Below are 24542 nucleotides of genomic sequence, written 5' to 3'. Positions count from 1 at the left end.
CGTATGGTAGCTTAATTTCATATTCACTTCGTTGCTATTCGAGAAACTATGTTTTAGGAGGTTCAGGTTCCGGTTTTGAGTGTAATATGGAAAAATGTGTATAGAGGTGAGCAAGTTGTTTTAGTGGACAATAAGTCAGATTCAGTGATATAGTCCCCCGCAACAAAAGGGACGTATTCGGTTTCAAAAGGTGTACGGTTTAGTCAATGAAAGTGTCGATTCAATCCCTACATGGGCGAGTTTGGTATGCTTGATTTGATATGGACGGATTTATCACGATGGTAGATTCTTAGATGGGTTATGCCGTACTCTCTTGCCTCGCTCACACATAATTGGGCTGTGGGGATGGGAATCAACGGGGGGAAAATATGGCGATTATATGGTCCCGCAACCATTTGACACATTTGGCTCGCTAGAAACAACGCCTTATTTAATGACGAATTCACGTGTCGGACAACGGTAGTAAAGAATGTAAAAGTCAAATCGTTCAAAGTCAAAGTCTCTCTCACTAATACTATATTTGGGTCTAAAACCCATAGACTCTGCTATAATTCAAGCTCCCTCACTTTTCTCTTCTTTAAAATGTTTGTAATATATTATGCAAGGTTTATCGTATGATCTAATAACATTCATTGTAAGTCTTATACACCTTTAATTCAAATGTATAATGGATCAATAAGAGTCAAGTTTGTAATGGGCTAAGTCATCTTTTTGATGATTAGGCTTAACTTATCAATTTAAGTTTTCTTGTTTTTTTCCAAAAATAAAAAAACAAAAGAGAAACTTTATTAACTAATAATTGTTTTCAAAACTTTCTTTGTAACCCTTAAAAAAAGTTATTCATCATCTTATTAATAATAGCTAATAAATTAAAATACTTCCATCATGTACCTAAAATATCCTTGGAGATAATTAATGACATAACTTTAATAATAAAAAAAGAGACGTGATTTTGGTAACCTGTTATGAAACCCTAATCAATCAAATACGGTCGACACATAATCTAGGGTAAATTGCCCATAAAGGTAATATTAAAATCATTTTTTCTCAATAAATGGTATATCAGTTTTTTCTTTGCCTATAAAGGAGTCTAATTTCAATTTAATTTCTAAAAAAGTGTGTGATTGAAAAATTGTTACAATTGAGGTAAAAAAAACGACATGTGGCATTTTTATTTAATTTTTTATTAATAATTTGTATTTCCATGTCATTTTTTAATTTTTTTGTATTTCCATGTCATATTTTTATATTTTTTTGTATTTCCACCTCATATACTATTTAATATACTTTTTGTATCATTTGTTTTCATCCACATTATTAGACCACTTTCAATATCCACATTATTAGACCACTTTCAATGGCAAGCCATGGGAGCCTCCATCAAACATGTCATTCGAGGGCTCCATTAGCATTGTCAAGCTCTCACCAAGCCCTCACTTGCCCTCACCTCTCTCGCCCTGAAATTTTTCATATTGAAGCATAAATGAGCACGGATGAAGAGAGAGAATTGTTGTTTTCACTTGTACCCATAGCTCATGCATTTGTAACTTGATTTATTTAATTAATTTTGTGGAGTATGTGATGGGGAGGAAGTATGTCATGGTTGGCAATGGTGTGTTATGAGAGTGTTATAAGAGGAAGTGGTAAGTAATGTGGAGAGAGAAAGCAATGTGGCCGTGAGAAAGTACGGAGGAATGCGTCATAATTGGAATTGGTGTTATCATCATCAAATATTTATCCTTAAACAAAAAGTTATCTGAAACAAATATATCTATTCATTAAGATGGTATTGTCCTTGATGGTTTTCACTTTTCAGAGCATACATTCGTTTCCAATACTCAAACACTAAATGAAAGAATACGTTGTGGATTAGATTGTAGTAAAATTCATATTGATATGTTTTCACAACTCAAACTTGAAGAACATGATATCGATTTTAACATTGTACATTTAAATCACATCAAACAAGAGTATCTGACGATGATTCTCAAACAAATTGGGCGAACTCAAACAAACCACATACATTCCTAAATCTCTAATTGTAAATCGAAGACATTGGTTAAATTAATGATATCGCTTGCTCTCTCTTCTCCGGTGGAGCATTTGTGGAGAGACATATCTGACGTTGATTACCAAACAAACCACATATATTTGCCGCCTGTTAACCGGAACCGCTAAAAGCTAGTAGATTTGAAAAAACGCTCTACCAGAAGAGAGAGAGAGAGGTAGCAACGCAGTAAAGAAAAACGTTAAAAAGTGGAGGGAAGACGAGTGGAGATGTTAACCGAAAGTCCGACGTGATGCCGGAGGCCGGTGACGGCTACGGAAAGTGTTTACGGTTCCGGGAGGGACTTGCAAAATACAGAGAAATTGAATAAAGATGATAAGTTGGTAGACAATAAAATCAAAGACAAAAAGACGATGATGTATGATATGAGCTGAACATTTATGATGATGATGAAAACATAGATCTCGATCTATATTTATCTATAAAAAAAATTATTTAATATTTTTAATATTTTTAATATTTTCAATACGTTAAAAATTAAATTAAACAAAATTTATGATGTGGCACTTACCTTTGACAAGTGTAATATACAACTCAGCAAACAAATATGCCACATGTGTTTTTTTACTTCAACTAGTGAAATGACCCGTGGAATCACGACTTTGTTTAAACGAAACAGTTTAATGATATATTTTAGGTATTAAGTGAATTTAAACGCTAAAGTCATTTAGTTTAATGACCTAACGGATTCCGACCAAGAAACTTCTCGTTGTTTTTACAAACACGTTGATGTACTTAACTTGATCGGAATAAATGAATTACATTTATTCTCTCACTATCATCTTCCAATTTTCATCACAATTACTATTTTACTTGTCATAAAAAGCCAACATTACAACCTTTTATTGAGACGTGTATTTCGTATACATATATAACGTAATTAATCTCGTAAAGAGAACTCATTTTTGAATTTGAATAACTATAATTATAATTATAATTATAATTATAATTATAATAATAATAATAATAATAATAATAATAATAATAATAATAATAATAATAATAATAAAGTTTGCACAAAAAGTGAGTATTTATATTTTTAATACGGGGTAATAAATAGATTAATGACATCAGCTCAAGGGCTTAGATTTTTTTCTTTTTCTTTTTAATTTTTTCTTAACAAATGAATTAGCCTAATAATGACATCATTATTATAGGATTTTAATAGAAACTATAGAAGATTGCAACAATTTTTCAATCACACCCTTTTTAGGCATTAAATTGAAATTAAACTCTTTTATGGGCAAAGAAAAAACTTGTAACGACCCAACCCGTTAAACATCCCAAAATTTTTATTTTTTTAAAAAAAAAATTGGACAGGCCAAGCCTGTAAGGCAATTACCGCGGCGCGGCCCACAACGAAAGCTGAAGGTCAGAACCCATCAAAAATCTGTTACCAAAATGCGTTTAAGGTCGCGGCGCGCCCCAAAGGGGTCGCGGTGCGGCAACACCCTGGAGCTGATTCTAGCTTAACAAAATTTACACAAGTGCCAATTTCCGCGAATACGATAACAAACATTTCAAAAGGGCTTCACGCCACATAAATAAGCAAAGTTTACAAGTTTTAAGACTCCCGTTCAAGTATTTGACCACCGGGCATCATTCACCCATTTACACTTCAAAATATAAGTTTCGACCGACAAGTTTAATTACCAAACAAAACCCGAGCATGGTGTTTGGGATTAAACTACCCAAACCTAGGTCGAACTTCAAAAGCTATTCTCTAGCATAATCGATAAGGGAGATCGCTAGTCCAAACGTATACCCTTTCTTTTGTCCACGCCGGAGCCTAAAAAAGGGTAAACAACGAGAGGGTAAGCAAACGCTTAGTGAATGCAATAATTATACACATACATATATAATATACCTACTTGCAAACACTTACTCATATACCGCATATACGCTAGCAATATAATTAGCATACCATTTCAAGTACAAAGCTAATAACCTCCAATACCGCAACTAGCATAATCAATAGCATACAATCGAAACAATACAATATGCTACACTACAACACATAACCATGATTAACCAATCGTACAAGGGATGGTACTCAAATTTCCCATCGGTGTTCATAACAACCATTAGAGTACTTAACACGTCGTACACTAATCCCACGGGTGGCATCTTAACACGTCGATGCTTCACCCCGGGTGGCGTCTTAACACGTCGACACTTCATCCGTGATAGTTCTTGGAGTGGTATCTTAACACGTCGATACTTCACTCCGAGTGGTGTCTTAACACGTCGACACTTCACTCTTCATCTTACTGTAACACCGCGTTTTTCAGTTAGCCGTTATTTTGGACGTCATTCGAAATACGAGGCATGTAAGTGTATATTTGGATCCCAAATAAAGTTTGAGTTAATGTTCTAAAACCTTACCATTGGATAGTAAATCTCATTACATTTCCAACGATATTTGATTCATCAAAAACGGAGTTACGGTTTGAAAGTTATGATCAAAACAAGTTCAGAAATTGATCAAGTTGATTTGGACGCCGTCCAACCTTTTTGGACGCCGTCCAACCTTTTTGGACGCCGTCCAAATGGCCTGACAGGTCAGCTGTTGGAATTTTAATGTATTTAAAAGGGGTATTTGTGTCTTATCACTTGGGGTTCGGTTTTGAGCCATTAGAACTGATCCAATCTCATTCTTATCCCCATTTTCACCTTCACAAAACACTCCCAACATATTCTAGTGAGAGGGTGATTTTAGTGTGAGAAAGCTCCGATCTAGGAGGAAGAAGCTCGGTTCTCACCAAAGCTCGAGAGTTAAAGTTGTTCCTTTCTTCCCCGGCTACGTTTTGATTGTTATGGTAAATTCTAAATCCGAATTTCATTGTTTAAGATTCGTGTTTGAGTTAGGGTTTGTGTTAGTTAGAGTTGTAAACCCATTTATTGTGAAATTTGGGGGTTTTGGGTAAGATTCATGTAAGTTAACCCAACTTGGTGACTTAGGGTTTTGATTGATGAAATTGTAAGTTTGGGTCTTGCATATGTTGGTTAAACCTTTAAACACTTGTGTACTAGTGATTTTGGTGTTGTGTTGACTTGATTTTTGAGTGTAAACCCTAATTCGGGTCAAAATGGATTTTGTGTTGAAATGAGTCAAGTGTTATTGAATTTTGGTGTCAAATGATGATTTTGAGATACAATCACTAGTTGTTAGTGATTGTAGGTACTTTGGGTGTAATTTGACAAGTCAAAGTGAGTTAAACCTAATTTGGTCAATTGAAGTCAAACATTGGTGTTAAGTGTTAAATTGGTGATTTTATGACATAATCACTAGTAATGGTGCTTATGGGTCGAACTTGACTTGTTTAGTGGTTAAGTGCAATTTGGGTCGAGTTGCACTTATGGGTTGATTTTGCAAGATCAAGTGCATTAAGTGTTAGTGTGTACTTATTTGAATGGGTTGGAATTACCACCCGTAGTGGTAATTGGTGAAGTCCTTTTTAGGTGTTAAATGGACGGGTTTTGGCGAGCAAGGTGTAATCCCTCGGTTAAGGGATGTTTGTGTCGGGTTCTCTTTTAGAGAATGGCTATTTATGTGTATATTGTACCTATGTGTGATATAGGTGGTTACCTGGTCGGATTTGAGGATGGAGATCATGTTATACATGACTTGTGCGGGCATTCCAAGGTGAGTGGAATAATTAAACATGTGTGTATGTAATGTATTTACTTGTGCGAAATGCGATGTGGGTTTTAAGTTCGGGTATGCGATACCACAACGTGTTGGCACGAGATGAGGGTTTAAAGTTCGGGCGTTCGATACCTCATCTTCATGTGTGGCATGTGATATGGGTTTAAGTTCGGACGTTCGATACCATATCATATGTATGTGTACGGGCGTGAAGTGTGGGTTTAAAGTTCGGGCGTCGATACCACATTTCACGTGACGGGTGGGTTTAAAGTTCGGGCGTCGATACCACCCAAGGGACTAGTGATGCATACTAGTGGGGTCTGTGTGGCTAACGGTTCATTCACGAGAATCGTTCCCTTTGTATTTTGGTTAACCATGGTTATGTGTTGTAGTGTAGCATATTATATTGTTCGAGTTATATGCTATTGTTTGTGCTTGCTTGCGTATTGGAGATTTAGCGTTATACTTTGCGATGGTATGCTAATTATATTGCTAGCGTGTATGCGGTAATTGTGTAAGTGATTGCAAGTAAGTAGATTATATATGTATATGTATAATTATTGCATTCACTAACCTTTATGATTACCCCTCTCGTTGTTTACCTTTTTACAGGTATTGTGTTATGAAGCTAGCTAGTTGTTAGACTAGACGCGTTGGAGCGCTTGGGCTCGATGTGGTAGCTTTTGGATATTTGGACGCGGATGAGGGATTTGGTAGTTCCCGGGATTATGCTCTTGGTATTGGGTTGGGTTATTAAGTCTTAACCCGTATTTGTGGTGTATTTATTTAACGTTTTGTCGATGTAAAACTTGATTGGGTTGTTACAAATCGTTTTGGTATTGATTCGAAGTGTTTAATGTATTTTGAGATGAAATGGGGCTGATCAGGTCTTCTGGACGCCGTCCAGATTTGGTTGGACGTTGTCCAGTATAACGTGGGTTGGGTGAGTTCAGTCACAGAACATTTTAGTGTTACTGGACGCCGTCCTGATTGTTGGACGCCGTCCTGTCCTTTGTTACTGGACGCCGTCCAGATGGTCTGTTTAAAAAAAAAAAAAAAAAAAAAAAAAAAAAAAAAAAAAAACTAAGTCGGGTTTTTGGTAAAACGAAGTTGGGTCGTTACACTTACTTGGGGTGGCATCTTAACACGTCGATACTTCACCCCGAGTGGTGTCTTAACACATCGACACTTCACTCATCACGTGAAACGTGGTGTCTTAGCACATCGACACTTCACATCTCACGCTACCACAAATAAATACATTATATACCTACGCATATAATTACTCCACTCACCTTAACGATTCGGTGACGGTTTTATACTTCCGCAAGTTTCAAAGCAAAGTACCTAATACAATAAGTACTCAATCAACACACAAACTACTTGGACTAAACACCAACAATTTACTCATGTGCATTTAATGACTTAAATGCATTAAATGCCCCATTTACACCAAAACCGTCCATTTAAGGTCAAGACTCATCATTAATCACTAAAAGTTGGTGATTAAGGTCTAACAACACCAACTAACACAAACTTAATTCATTTCACACCCACCTTGCCCAATTAGATCAATCATTACACATTTGACCCATTTCAAAGTCAAGACTCGCCATTTGGTCAAACTTAAACTCTTTTAACAAAACTTTCACTAACACATAAGTGTATTAGGGGTTTAACAACACAATTAACTCTACAATCAACAAAACACAAGATTAAATCCTAAATTACAACACCTTAGGGTTTTCTTACATCAACTTAACCCAACTTCGCCCATTTAACCTCCAAATGGGTCTTACAAGTCTTAAATGACAAAACCCTAGCCATAAATCAAATTAAACTCAAAACACGGAATTAGGACTTACCAACACTATCAAATCGTAGCTAGAGACGTAGGGAACAACTTTAAAACTTGAGCTCGGACGAGATTCGGTCTTCTTCTTCCCCAAGTGAGCTCTTTCACTCTAAAACTCTAACTCTCTCTCTAGGATTAAAGTGGAAGAGATAATGTGGCTGAAAATGGAGTAATGACACCACTAGATCTGATCTTGTGCTTTAAATTCGTTTATCACGCGAAAGTACCAAAATACCCTTCTTCAATTTAAATAAAGCAAAATAATCAGCATTTGAGACTGGTCGCGCCGCGGACCTATTGGTCGCGCCGCGGCCCCCTGCTGGAACTGATGCTGGCAGCTTTTATTATATTCACAATTATGTACCATTCGAACTTGGGTCTTACAACTCTCCCCCACTTGACTCGGATTGCGTCCTCGCAATCCAAGCAACATGACAAGCAGGAAGATACACTAAAACAAACTTGTAACAACCCAAACCAAACCACGACAATTCCCGTTAAATTTCACAACATAAAAAAAAAATTTCTGGTGCAGTTCATCTGCGCGGCGCGCCAGGTGGGTGCGCGGCGCGCCAAACCACCTGGACAGCCCGCTGTCCCCGGAAGTCAATTTAACGAAAATGTTTGACTAGTTCCCGACACATTTAGCCAAAACGCTTTTAACCTTACATTAATATATGTAAAACTAGCACATAACTAAGGTTTGAGCGAGTTTTACAAAGTGGGGCCCACACGTGCCCAAATTACCCTTTAAGTATCAAAATACAATTTTAGACCATAAGACTCTTAATACAAAACAAAGCCGAGCATGGCGATTGGGGATACACTACCCAATCCTAGTAAATCCAAAAGCAAGCCTTCTACGCAAACTATGCACGTCCTCTAATCCTCGCGCTTACCCGAGCCACCATCCGCATGCAATCTATAAAAAGAGTCAACAACGAGAGGGTAAGCTAACGCTTAGTGAATGATAATATACTACATACATATATATGCATAAAATGGACACGCCACATAAATAAACAAATACCGCATACCGGAGCGTCCAAGCCTAAAGGCAAGCTAATCTAAGTATACCGTACGATCACTAAGCAACAAGCTAATAATACCATCAATAAGGTAAGTTCACCAACGTCAATGTGAACAACGCCAATAACTACACCCGGAGGGTTAACTACATCACGACAATACAACATTAATCACGAATTAGCAATTCGATAATCATGCAACATATCGTGCATATACCAATAACCGCAAATCCACATTAGCTAGCAATACCAATAGCATATAGTTCATAATTAAATATGCCAATACATAATTCATACAACCATGGTTAACCAATTCGAACAAGGGAAACGGTACATACAAGACCGTTGGAGTTCATAACATCCGTTAGTGCTACTTAATCAACGCGTAGTCACTAATCCCCCGGGTGATGTCTTAAACAACGCGACTCACTCACCCTTTACAATGTGGCGTCTTAAACAACGCGACGATTCCACATGCCATTCAATACGATGGATGGTGTCTTAAACAACGCGACATCCCCTCCATTACATTGTGGTGTCTTAAACAACGCGACATCCACTTCTTTACCATGTGGTGTCTTAAACAACGCGACAATGCCACATTCATACGACACAAATAAGTACATTATATACACATACGCATAATTATTCCACTCACAACCACGTGTGATAACGTACACCCAAAATGTGTACTTTTGCCAAAGGTAGTCAACCAAAACGCACAACCGTGCCAATTGGACCTATGCACAAGCCCATCAAATCCACCTATATGTGAAGTGAGCTCTATAGCCGAGAATCACTTCACCCGACCCGCACCCATCCTACACATACATATGCATATAGGATATTAACACTCACCTTGAAGTCTTGAAGAAAGCTTCCAAGTAAACCGCAACTCGCCAATGGAAAATACCTATTCCATTATCACAATTACAACAATACACTTAGAATGGATTCACAAATCAACCCAAATTGACACTTAGTGCAAATTTGACCCAAATGCACTTCCAAGTACAAAACGCGCCCAAAATTAACCAATAATCACTAACACAAGTGAGAATGGTCTTAATACGCCAATTAAACTCGAACTCAAGTGTTAAACACGTGTCATACCCATTTTGACACTTAAACCCTAATTTTGACCCATAAAGGTCAAAATCTCATCCTTTACAAGTTTTGACACCTAAACACATTTAACTCGGTTCTGTACTTCAACTTAATCCATTTTAAGTTTATAAACATCATTAAATCGCCAATTGGGTCATAATTACCACCGAACCCTAATTTGACCCAAAGTCACAATTAGTCAACCATAATACCCTAAATGGGTTCCAATACTTCAATAATCACTATACCTAGTGATTAAACTCCAAACCAAAGCCTAATCAAGGCCAAATCGTCATCCAACCCAAAACCCGCCAAGTGACAAGAATAACTAGTCACCATAAACCCATTTCATCACCTAAAAGGGTATTACAACAAATTAACTCAAAACCCTAACTTGAATATCAAATTAAATAGATGAAATTCGGAGTTTGAGCTTACCAATACTATCACCGCGTAGCCGAGAACGAAAGGAACAACTTTAAAACCCGAGACTTTGAACGATTCGAGCTGCTTCTTCACCAAAACCTCCAATCTCTCTCTAAACCTCCCTCTCTCTCTAAGAATGGATGAGGATGAAGAATGGATGTGAAATGATCCAAAGTTGGATCTAAACCAACTGATAATGCCCACAAATCCGGCCCCATGTGAAATTACCCAAATACCCTTCATTTAAAATAAATAAAACAAGAGATTCTGTCAGCAGCAAACGGCGCGGCGCGCCCCTACCCCGCGCGGCGCGCGACCTCTCTGAAACAGATTCTTTTTCATTTTGAACTTTATATAAATAATCCGCGAAACCCAATCTCGAACGTCTTAATACACAAACAAGCAAGATAAATATTCGGGTCTTACAACTCTCCCCCACTTAAACTCGATCACGTCCTCGTGATCCTCATCACTTAACCAAGTGGACCTCACCCTACGGTCCTCAACATAAGTCCCAATCCGACTTTCCTAAGCAATTCTTCCCGACGAATCGCCTTCCACAACTAAATCGTCATCCACGATTTTCCTCAAATCCACAATCCGAGCACTAAAACCATACTTATTCCCTCGCATCGGGAAACTCATCCCATCTCTAACCGAGATATCACTCCTCTAGCGTACCATTACCAAGTACCGTGCTAAAGCAACCAAGTCTCAACCAAAGGTCAACAACCCGAAACGATGAAGACCGAACCAAACGAATCCTTACGGACAACACCAATCACTAAACATCCCTTGTAGCGCATAATACAACCAATACGCAACTACCGTAACATCATAAGCGAACGACTAGAACCGCTAGCGTCCAATCGACTATAACAACTTAAAACCCTAGGCGTACAAAATCGACCATTGTCACGCCCGTAACGACATGTGAGCGAAATATGGCTATCGCATCAGTAATCACACAATACGGTCCTCACGATCCCACCATAGGAGTATAAAACAACTGATAGATCACTCAACACCGGATGAAGTCAGCGGACCCGAAAGTCATGCTTCACCGATATAACAATACCTCATGATGAAGTCAGCGGACCCCGAAAGTCATGCTTCACCACTATGACAATACCTCACACAACGAGTAGTGCAACATCGCGCTCCGCTACACTATAGTGAACCCTAACGGATACCGCTAACCGTCTACACTATCGAGCAAGAACCACCTATATCAAACATAGGCACAAACAATAATTCTCTAAAAGAGAATCCGACACACACACATCCCTTAACCGAAGGATTTCACCTTGCTCGCCAAACACATCCATTATCTCTCAATGAGATTTACCACATTACCACCTCGGTGGTAATTTAAATCCAAACCAATAGTACAACTTGAACCAAAATTGTACTCCACCACAAATCGACCAAAAACTAGGTCCCAACACAAGTTTCGGTTCTACCATAAGCACTATCCGAAATCTCACCCTAAAACTTCCTCGTGCGGGAGTGTAACTCCCCCACTTGGAACTACGTTCCATATCCATAACTCGTACTACCGTACAGTGCTACCAAATGTAGACTTTACCAACGATTGGGTACACACGACCCATCACCACATCTCGCTCTAACCTCGAGTTCACGAAGGATTTTAACCAATCCTTATACACTTTGAACGAAAGCGTACCACAACACAATCGGAGTCGAACACCACGCTAGTAGGTATAAAAGAGGCACCTAATGTTGCATCATGTAGACTCCATTACCAACACACACCGAGATTAAAAACACTCGATCTCAAGGGTTCCAATCACCCGACGAACCTCATGGTTCATCACTTCACATAAAAGCGAACACGCGCTTAACAACCGAAAACCAAAACCCATTTCCATGGCTTGGTAGAAACATTTTCCAAATACTAAGAAATGCTTGGTTGCACCAAGTCTTACGCCCTTCGCCCGACAATCAACGTCACCATAGGGTACTTCCATTAGGAACGTCACCCATAACAACAATATGCACAACACAAGGCATTAACAACTCAAACTCAAACGGCATCGAACATTCCCAAGACTTGTGACTCCTCATGCCACCATTGTAACATCTAGACGCGCTAGAATTCGATATACCCGTCCGTGTACCACCCGTGCTCACGCTCGGACCCTTAGTCCTCTTACTCGGAGCACCATAAGAAACAACCCTTATCTCCCTTGAAGGTTCACCCTTCTTCGATCGTGTATGCGACTCGAAACCCCTAGCCAAGTCGAATAATTCCGAAAACGATTTCGCTTGACCACGACTAATTTTACTTTTCAAGTCGTCATTCAAAGTCCGATAGAAATCCCCCATTAACAAACGATCATTCCCCAAATATTCCGGACAAAAACGAGCCTTCGCCATAAAGGTCGTCTTGAGAGTACTCAAATCCATAGATCCTTGTCGCAAGTTTCGCAACTCATTACGCAATTCCCACAAATCGGCCGAAGTCCGGAACTCCTCGAAGAATTCCTCCTTAAACTCGTCCCACGATAAGACCATAAACGTTTCACCACCAACAAGATCAATCTTACCATCCAACCAATCCCTTGCCCTACCCCGCAACAAACTAGTTGCGAGCCTCGTCTTCTTCTCGGGAGGGCAATCAATCGTGCGAAAACGCCCTTCGACATCCGAAATCCAAGTTGTGCTTACCAATGGATCCGGTTTCCCGTCGTACATCGGTGGTTTAGTCCTCATGAAGCTCTTAAGATAACGCTTCATTTCGCCACTACTTTGAAGTTTGGAATACTTCCTATCCATTTCTTCTCGAAACGCTCTCATTTGCTCCGCAACGGCGGCCGCAACTCTAGCGTTAAACTCCACGTTATTCGCCTCGATCTCGTTTCGCGTCGTCAATCTCAAAATGCAAAACGATTAGATCATGAACGTATAAAATCGCACGCACAACTCCGTCCCATCTTGCTAAACACTCGTCGTACATCACTCGTTAGACACGATTTGTACCCGTAATAAGGTTTGCAAGTTCTTATTACGCACACACGCCGCATCGACTCGTTAGTACAACGACCGCCTCGCTCGATGATAAGAACAAACACAACCAAAATTCTACGCGATACAAACACACGCGAGAATTATTACCACAACACAAAAGCATATTAATAATATCCGCATTACTAATATATACGTTAGTCGACCTATAAACAAGGCACTAACTAAACCCATTCCGACCCGAAATCCTACAAGTCCCGCAACAATTTAAGCACACACAAAAGTCTAAGTCTAGGCACCTATCTCAAGTCACCTAAATCCCTTAGACCATGCTCTGATACCACTTGTAACAACCCAAACCAAACCACGACAATTCCCGTTAAATTTCACAACATAAAAAAAAAATTTCTGGTGCAGTTCATCTGCGCGGCGCGCCAGGTGGGTGCGCGGCGCGCCAAACCACCTGGACAGCCCGCTGTCCCCGGAAGTCAATTTAACGAAAATGTTTGACTAGTTCCCGACACATTTAGCCAAAACGCTTTTAACCTTACATTAATATATGTAAAACTAGCACATAACTAAGGTTTGAGCGAGTTTTACAAAGTGGGGCCCACACGTGCCCAAATTACCCTTTAAGTATCAAAATACAATTTTAGACCATAAGACTCTTAATACAAAACAAAGCCGAGCATGGCGATTGGGGATACACTACCCAATCCTAGTAAATCCAAAAGCAAGCCTTCTACGCAAACTATGCACGTCCTCTAATCCTCGCGCTTACCCGAGCCACCATCCGCATGCAATCTATAAAAAGAGTCAACAACGAGAGGGTAAGCTAACGCTTAGTGAATGATAATATACTACATACATATATATGCATAAAATGGACACGCCACATAAATAAACAAATACCGCATACCGGAGCGTCCAAGCCTAAAGGCAAGCTAATCTAAGTATACCGTACGATCACTAAGCAACAAGCTAATAATACCATCAATAAGGTAAGTTCACCAACGTCAATGTGAACAACGCCAATAACTACACCCGGAGGGTTAACTACATCACGACAATACAACATTAATCACGAATTAGCAATTCGACAATCATGCAACATATCGTGCATATACCAATAACCGCAAATCCACATTAGCTAGCAATACCAATAGCATATAGTTCATAATTAAATATGCCAATACATAATTCATACAACCATGGTTAACCAATTCGAACAAGGGAAACGGTACATACAAGACCGTTGGAGTTCATAACATCCGTTAGTGCTACTTAATCAACGCGTAGTCACTAATCCCCCGGGTGATGTCTTAAACAACGCGACTCACTCATCCTTTACAATGTGGCGTCTTAAACAACGCGACGATTCCACATGCCATTCAATACGATGGATGGTGTCTTAAACAACGCGACATCCCCTCCATTACATTGTGGTGTCTTAAACAACGCGACATCCACTTCTTTACCATGTGGTGTCTTAAACAACGCGACAATGCCACATTCATACGACACAAATAAGTACATTATATACACATACGCATAATTATTCCACTCACAACCACGTGTGATAACGTACACCCAAAATGTGTACTTTTGCCAAAGGTAGTCAACCAAAACGCACAACCGTGCCAATTGGACCTATGCACAAGCCCATCAAATCCACCTATATGTGAAGTGAGCTCTATAGCCGAGAATCACTTCACCCGACCCGCACCCATCCTACACATACATATGCATATAGGATATTAACACTTACCTTGAAGTCTTGAAGAAAGCTTCCAAGTAAACCGCAACTCGCCAATGGAAAATACCTATTCCATTATCACAATTACAACAATACACTTAGAATGGATTCACAAATCAACCCAAATTGACACTTAGTGCAAATTTGACCCAAATGCACTTCCAAGTACAAAACGCGCCCAAAATTAACCAATAATCACTAACACAAGTGAGAATGGTCTTAATACGCCAATTAAACTCGAACTCAAGTGTTAAACACGTGTCATACCCATTTTGACACTTAAACCCTAATTTTGACCCATAAAGGTCAAAATCTCATCCTTTACAAGTTTTGACACCTAAACACATTTAACTCGGTTCTGTACTTCAACTTAATCCATTTTAAGTTTATAAACATCATTAAATCGCCAATTGGGTCATAATTACCACCGAACCCTAATTTGACCCAAAGTCACAATTAGTCAACCATAATACCCTAAATGGGTTCCAATACTTCAATAATCACTATACCTAGTGATTAAACTCCAAACCAAAGCCTAATCAAGGCCAAATCGTCATCCAACCCAAAACCCGCCAAGTGACAAGAATAACTAGTCACCATAAACCCATTTCATCACCTAAAAGGGTATTACAACAAATTAACTCAAAACCCTAACTTGAATATCAAATTAAATAGATGAAATTCGGAGTTTGAGCTTACCAATACTATCACCGCGTAGCCGAGAACGAAAGGAACAACTTTAAAACCCGAGACTTTGAACGATTCGAGCTGCTTCTTCACCAAAACCTCCAATCTCTCTCTAAACCTCCCTCTCTCTCTAAGAATGGATGAGGATGAAGAATGGATGTGAAATGATCCAAAGTTGGATCTAAACCAACTGATAATGCCCACAAATCCGGCCCCATGTGAAATTACCCAAATACCCTTCATTTAAAATAAATAAAACAAGAGATTCTGTCAGCAGCAAACGGCGCGGCGCGCCCCTACCCCGCGCGGCGCGCGACCTCTCTGAAACAGATTCTTTTTCATTTTGAACTTTATATAAATAATCCGCGAAACCCAATCTCGAACGTCTTAATACACAAACAAGCAAGATAAATATTCGGGTCTTACAAAACTCTTCGGATTCTCACGTAAACTCGGAACCTCTACTACGATGCCATTGAACTTTAAAAGTTCTCACCTCTTTATTCCTCAACATTTTCACTTTTTCATCAAGTATAGCTATCGGCTCTTCAACATACTCTAACTTGTTGTTTAGCTCAATCTATTCTAATGACACCCATGATGAATCATCCGCAAGACACTTACGGAGATGGAAAACATGAAATGTATTATGGATCCCCGCAAGCTCTTCGGGTAATTCCAAACGATACACAACTTCACCAACACGAGCTAAAATTTTAAATGGCCCAATAAACCGAGGAGCTAACTTTCCCCGTTTTCAAAACCGAATAATACCCTTCCATGGTGAAACCTTAAGCATCACCATGTCACCTTCTTGGAACTCAATCTGTAGCCTACGTTTATCGGCATAAGATTTTTGTCTATCTTGCGCCGCCTTTAACCGAGCCTGAATCATCTCAATCTTGCCATTCGTCTCTAAAACCAAATCGGTACTCTCGATTTCCCTTTGTCCCACTTCACCCCAACAAATTGGAGTTCGACACCTTCGCCCATAAAGCATCTCATAAGGTGGAATCCCGATACTAGCATGATAACTATTATTGTACGAGAATTCCACCAAAGGCAAGTGCTCATCCCAACTACCACCGAAATCGATAATACACGCCCGTAACATATCCTCCAATGTTTGATTCGTATGTTCTGTTTGACCGTCCGTTTGAGGATGGTACGCCGTGCTCATTCTCAATTGTGTACCCATATCTTCATGAAACTTATTCCAAAATCAAGACGTGAAATGAGTATCCCGATCCGGAACAATAGATATAGGAACCCCATGTCTCGATATCACTTCTTTGATAAACAACTTTGACAAAGTCTCTGACGATATCGTTTCCCGAATGGGAAGAAATAAAGCACTCTTCGTCAATCGGTCAACTATCACCCAAATAGTATCATATTGGGTTCTCACCGTCTTTGGTAACTTGGTAATGAAATCCATGGTAATGTGCTCCCATTTCCATTTCGGGATTTCTAGCGGTTGTAACATACCATACGGCTTTTGGTGTTCGGCTTTAACTTGCAAATATGTGACGCATTGTTCAACATACTTAACAACATCACGTTTCATGCCCGGCCACCAATACTCTTTCTTCAAATCAAGATACATCTTCGTCGTTCCCGGATGAATGGAATACTTTGACTTATGCGCTTCATCAAGTAGTACCTGTCGGTAATCTCCCATTCTAGGCACCCACACTCTTCCTTGAAAGGACAACAAACCATGCGGGCCTAAGGTAATGGACTCCGTTTGCCCCACGATTCGTTCTTCATGCTTGTTGTTAACAAAAGCTTCAATTTGAATCTCACCAAGCTTTACAAGAAAATCGTTAGTAATAATCATGCGTAACAATCCTACTCGTATCGCCGGATGTTGACTCTTTCGACTTAATGCATCCGCGACCACATTCGCCTTACCCGGATGATAAAGTATTTCATAATCGTAATCCTTTACCACATTCATCCACCTACGTTGACGATAATTCAAATCTCGTTGGTTAAAGAGATGTTTCAAACTCTTATGATCCGAATAAATCGTACACTTGACACCATACAAGTAGTGGCGCCAAATTTTCAACGCATGAACCACCGCCGCCAATTCAAGATCATGAGTCGGGTATCTCTTTTCGTGCTCCTTTAATTGTCGAGAGGCATAAGCGATGACTTTACCTCTTTGCATTAGAACACACCCGATTCCCTTTAATGAGACATCACAATAAACCGTCATATCTTCTACACCTTCCGGCAACACTAATACCAGAGCTTGACACAATTTATCTTTTAACAATTGAAAAGCAATTTCTTGCTCGTTCTCCCAATTGAATCTCACATTCTTCCTCGTCGACTTCGTCAAAGAAGAAGCAATTTTAGAAAAGTCTTGGATAAACCGACGATAATAACCGGCCAACCCGAGAAAACTTCGGATTTCCGTAGGTGTAGTCGGTTGCTCCCAACTCTTCACCGTCTCTATCTTTCCCGGATCTACTTGAATAGCGTCTTTGTTCACAATATGACCAAGGAATTGAACTTCCCTTAGCCAAAATTCATACTTTGAAAGTTTAGCATACAACTCTCCTTCCGCAACGTCTTCAACACTTCGCGCAAATGACGTTCGTGTTCCTTCATGCTCTTAAAATAGACAAGAATGTCGTCGATGAAAACAATTACCGACTTGTCCAACATAGGTTGGCACACTCGGTTCATAAGATCCATGAATGCCGCTGGTGCATTCGTAAGACCAAAAGGCATTACCATGAATTCAAAATGCCCATAGCGAGTTCGAAAAGCCGTTTTCTCAATATCTTCCTCACGGACCCGCATTTGGTGATAGCCGAACCGTGAGTCAATCTTAGAAAAATACGTAGCACCTTGGAGTTGGTCAAACAAATCGTCAATCCGAGGCAATGGATAACGATTCTTGATCATCACTTTATTCAACTCCCGATAATCGATGCACATCCGCATACTACCATCCTTTTTCTTCACGAATAAAACCGGAGCACCCCATGGCGAGGCATTCGGTCGAATGAAACCCTTTTCAAGCAACTCTTGGGTTTGATTTAATAACTCTTGCATTTTCGTTGGCGCTAAACGATAAGGAGTCTTAGCAATGGGAGTAGCCCCCGGAACCAACTCAATGCGAAATTCGACTTGTCTTTCTGCCGGAACACCCGATAATTTGTCCGGAAACACATCTTCAAATTCATTAACCACCGAAATTTCACGAATGAATGGTGGCTCTTCACGAGTATCAACTACATGAGCAAGAAAAGCCATGTCACCACTACTAAGAAAACGACGTGCCCGTGCATAAGTGCATAATGGCACAAGTCTCCTTCGTTTCTCGCCATGAATAATTAACTCTCCCCCACTTGGGGTCTTCACACGAATAGACTTTTCATGGCATGCAATATCGGCTCTATAACGATCGAGCCAATCCATACCCACAATAATATCAAATTCACCCAAAGTCATGGGGATAAGATCGACCTTAAACGTTTCGGTACCAAACACAACATCACAATCTTTACAAACATCAACCCCTAGCACCGTCTTACCATCCGCTATTTCAACTTCTATCGGATGACTTAACTTAGCTAGTGGCTTATTAAGCTTAGACACAAATCGCGGAGACACAAACGATAAATTAGCACCGCTATCAAATAGTATCCTTGCCGGATTAGAGTTAACCATGAAAGTACCTGAGACAACTTCATTGGATTGCTTGGCCTCATCATTGGTCATTAAATAATTTCGCCCCTGAGCCGTACCCGCCGCTTTCTCCAACTTCTTAACACGATCACCCCGCAACTCGGGACATTCCGTCCTCCGGTGCCCTTCCTTGTTACAATTAAAACAAGTGAGTTTGTTTGTAGAGGATAGGTTCGGACAATCACGAGCCATGTGCCCCTTTTGTCCACAATTGTAGCACGAATAAGAAAAACCTCCGGAAGCACTCTTCTTCACACTACCAACACTTTCGGAACCCTTCTTGTTTGAAAAGTTTGAATGACTCGAATCCTCAAACTTTCTTTTGCCAAAAGTAAAGCCACTCTTTCTCAAAACGAGCGCCTCACAACCCTTGGCCATATCGAACAACTCATCAAAGGTTTTCACCGAGGTTACACTAATCTTTTCTTGATAGATGTCGTTCAAGGTTCGATAGGAGTCTTCCTTCAATTTTACGTTGATCAGGGTTATGGTAACGCTATCCGTACCTATAAATAGGCGGCATCCATCCACGCACTTTGTATCGTCAATTTTATTTCCGTTCTTCAACATATTAAGGGTTTTTTTTTTCTTTCTCATCACGTATCCTCTTCACTCACCCTTCAAATTTAAAATTTTGATTTAATTCTTCGAAGTTTGGGTTGTCTGGAATTTTTTTTGCTCTACAAAATTAGGGTTTTTCTTGGATAAATTGATTAAGTACTCGTTGAATTTTTATATAGCATCATATATGATCGAATTAGGGCTTATTGGGGGAGAGTGATCGAGTGATTTCAATATTAGCGTATTTTTTGTTGATGAATCGTGTTATTCCAGTTCAGCTGTTCTTTTGGGGGGAAATTGAGTGAATGCGGTTTGAACTCATCATTTGTCATCTTATTCTATCTCTATTTCTATTTTCGTTTCTGGCTTATTTTGTTCCTTTTATATCTTTGAATTTATGGTTCCTTTTTTGTGAAATTCTGAAAAGTTGATTATGTTAAAGTTATGCAAATTAGGGTTATCAAAAGGAGTTCGGAATGTAGTCTCTAAGTTATAACAAGGCAGAACGGAAGCATGGGGGTAGCTTATACACAATGACATTATTCCTGTTTTTTTCTGGTAATAACTTTCCTTTTTTTTCCTCATATTTCAAAATTCATTTCTCTTGTCATAGTATCTTCAGATGTTTTTTATTAACTTTACGTTAATTCTTGATATTTATATCTTTAAATACCATAACTTCAATGTTAATTATTGTAAGTTTATGTGAATGTTTGATATTTATATCTTTGACTGCTATAACTGCAATGGTAATTATTGTAAGTTTATGTTGACTTTTGTTATAATTAGACCTGGCAAACAAGACCCAAAGCTTTAGCAGATGTATTGTTGTTAACATTCTCAAAGAGATCATACGGGATAGCTTGCATGATGATGTTCTTTGCCTCAATATCACCCTGGGCACGCTCACGTTTATCACCGGTACACTAAGTATGTAAGTTTTACATGTTCATATTTCTTTAATTGCATGTTTTTCATCATTATGATAAGGAAGAAATAAAAAAATTTGATGTTTGAAAGTTGTACTCATAGTTAATGATGCCATTGAATGTCTTTAAAGGTATTTGTTTTTGAAATCCCTCATGCTATAAATAGCAATGGCAGTTGTATGATGGTTTTCAGATTCATATAAATTGATGAAATAGTTCATAGCATCCATAAGAAGAGGTCCAAAAATTATAGTTATATTGAATATTGATTGATTAGTAGAAGTCGAACGGCGTTCGGTCTCATGTGAAGCTAAAATATCTGGATATAATTTACTCAAGACAACTCACAGTTTTGTAGTGACCTTTTTATTATTAGTTCGATCGAACTGTATGCGGACTACATCAGATCAGATTTATAACTAAATTGATGAAATAATTCTGCAGCTTCTCCTTTATCCTGAATCAGATGACTCGGCACAGTTGTCTACTTGTCTCAGGTACATAGAACGTTGAGTTGGAAAAAATGGGCCCGTTCAAGTTGAGCAGTATCTAATTACAAAAAAGGATTCTTATATTTTGGAAGAAAACAGTTTAGGAGATATGATGCGTATAAATCGGCGAGACCGCATGCTTTTGGGTGAATTTGACCCATTTAAGCTATTAGTGATAAAACATGACCTGAATTAACTCATTTAAAAATAGGAAGGTAGTAAAGTTTATAACACTAGCATTGATCAATTCTTTTTTTTTCTTTTTAATTTTGAATCTCTGATAGAAACTGAAAAGCTTTTTGCTGTACTTGTGGAAGCCGAAATGAGTAAGCGACTGGTAGAATATTATTATTATCATCATTATTTTTATTTATAACAATCTTTAAGAAGTCATTATCTATGCAAATGTTGACAGCAACAAGGGACATATAAAAGGGAAGAAAATTACTGCAAACTGTCACTTTATGGGATATCAGGTGCAGGTCTGTCTTCAAAATTCGACTGTGCCTTCGCTTAGTTACAGTTCAAGCCATTATATGTTAAACAATATTATTATGTCTCATCATATGTAAAAATATAATATCAAGCGCGGGGTTGTTGGACATATTTGTTATCATATTCTGGTTGCTGGTCTCAATGGTTACATGGCCACTGTAACTAATTTAAAGGATTCTTTAAATAAGTGTCACTGTGGGGGTGCTCCAATAACTGTACGTTTTTATTATTTTTTAAATATATGCGTCTTCAGTCATTGATGGCACTGTAGGCATTGATGGCTGTGAAGGATTTTGGTCTAGGTTGGTGATAATTGGAAAGCCTGTTGTTCATCTTGCTACTTTATTTGAACATATTTCTGTTTCATAATGCCCAAACAGGTACGGCTCCACTTAGATTGATCTGCAAAGTGCAAACATTGAATGTATATATGTATATTTAATTAGGTGTGAAGTTGGATTTAAATGAAAATACTTATGAATATTTTTGATAAAGAAATTTTGTTTGGGTTATAGATTAGAATCTTATACACAGGCATTGTTCATGTTTCTGATTTTAAATTTCCTTTACCCTGTTTAATCCTGAAAGTTATATACAAGTTTGGGTGGTTGTTCTTTTTTCCATTAAAAATACTAAAATAATGAATGGTATTCCTACTTGTTTGAAAGATTCTTCTACTTTGTTACTACCGAAAGGTTATTCTAGGGGTGAGATTCTGATGCAAAACCTGTAAGATTGCTTTAATATTATTCATATACATGGTTACAACTTTTATGCTAACTCAAGGTGAGGGAGGGCCTGAAACAACTACTATTTCCCTCGATTAATGTCACTATATTTTTCTTCTTGAAATATGCAAGTTTCTCTAAACTCATAAGTCATAAGTATGTATGAACTTACATATTGAAAGTACATTTGTTGGCTCGTTAAAGTATAATTGAACTTGCATGTTTTTTTTTTTTTTTGGACATCAGGGATCCCGGGGGACTTAAACACCCAAGCGTTCATCTCCCGTAGTTGCATAACTTGAACTTGCATGTTAACAAAATATATCTGAGTTAGTCCTTCTAACTTTGCTGATTTCCTATTTTGTTGCATCGAATTTACCAGGTTGAAACAAAGCTAAAGATCAAGCCATCAACGTACTTCCTTACTAACTAACATTAAGGTTTGAAGTATTGAGCCAGTAGTCAACCTTGGTGATCCTAAATAACATAGCTATAACCACTGCAGCCATTTTTGGTTCTGAATGTATTATGATTGCACCTTTCAGATAACCAGACATAAAGGGTTGGTAACTCCACAAACTTGTCATTGTCGATCTATTCAAATTGTGCAGTAATGCATCAACGTCATCATGTGTCCAATGTTAACTTGGCACAACTTCGATGCAAACACAAGGTTATAAATATAATGCTTTAGCCTTACCATTATTTGAATAGATTGACAAGAACATTGTGGCAAAGGAATCCACCAAGAGAAAAACGTCAAACTGAATATTCTGATCATGTAGATATAACACGACTAACTTTGATTTCTATCATCTTACAATATATGGGTTGTTTTCCGTTTTTGTTACTCTGCTAGTGATTTTAATTAGTTCTCATGCTTGTAGGAAATGTGTGTAAGCGACAGGTACTTATGGATGACGGGATTGGTAAGGGTGAGTTCATGGTGCAATCAGTGAGTAACATTTATTTCCGTGCAAACATGAGGTTAAGCCCTGAATGATGCCAACTGCAAGAACCTTATACACCATGGCATTGATCGTGTTTCTGATAAGTAGTTTCCTCTTCGTTATATGTCAAAATCCTCTTCTCTTGTCATAGTATTTTTCAGATGGATCCGTAAGTTAATACTTCTTGATAATTATATCCTTGACTACCTTAACTTTAATGGTTTGAAAAAGTAATTTGCTTTGGTAAGTCAAAACAGTTATCTTTAAAATCTTTCGTATATACTACGTTCGGTGCTTGATTTGGTTTTTATTTTCATCTTTTTTTTTCTATCATTCATCTGTGCATCTTGCATTTGCATCCTTTGATTTTTGATTTGTTTTGTTATATGATTTTTTGATTTGCCCATTGTTTTTTATGGCTATTTCAAGCACACAAAAAAAAGGCGTTCAGTTCCTTTCATGGATATTGTCTAGAAAGGCATTAAACTGAGTATGTGTTTAATCTTAGTATATTGGCTTATCAAGGCACGACAAGCTCCATATAATGAAATAGCCATAGGAGTTCAGTTCCTTTCATAGTTGTTGGAATAGATTCATTTGATTTCAAAATCTGTAGTTGAATTGCTGGAACAATGTTGGTTTCAAGTGGTGTATGAGTTGTAGGAGCAACTACTTGTGTATGCGTTGTAGATAAGTTTGGAGCAGCTTAAATGATATGTGATGTCCAATAATCGATATTCTCTGTTGTTATTATCCTCTGGACTTGCATTACAGATTTTTGATAAAATGGACGACTCTCTAGAAATGTGACATCCATCGTGTGATACACCTTTTGGGTAGAAAGTGTTGGAGATATGGAGAACTTTAAACAATTAGAGGGAAGATTCCAGGAAACTCACACGAAGCTTCCACGAAGTTGTTAGGAAACTCACATGTAGCTTTTACTAAGTTGTTAGGAAACTCACATGTAGCTTCCACGAAGTTGTGAGGAAATTCACATGTAGCTTTCACGAAGCTGTCAGGAAACTCACATGTAGCCTCCATGAAGCTGTCAGAAAACTCACATGAAGCTTCAAGGAATTGTTTTTAGCTTACTCCTTAAATCATTCTATAAAT

The sequence above is a fragment of the Rutidosis leptorrhynchoides genome, chromosome 1, assembly GCF_046630445.1.
Source record: "Rutidosis leptorrhynchoides isolate AG116_Rl617_1_P2 chromosome 1, CSIRO_AGI_Rlap_v1, whole genome shotgun sequence".
In the NCBI taxonomy this organism is placed as follows: domain Eukaryota; kingdom Viridiplantae; phylum Streptophyta; class Magnoliopsida; order Asterales; family Asteraceae; genus Rutidosis; species Rutidosis leptorrhynchoides.
This window is presented reverse-complemented; position numbering follows the sequence as displayed.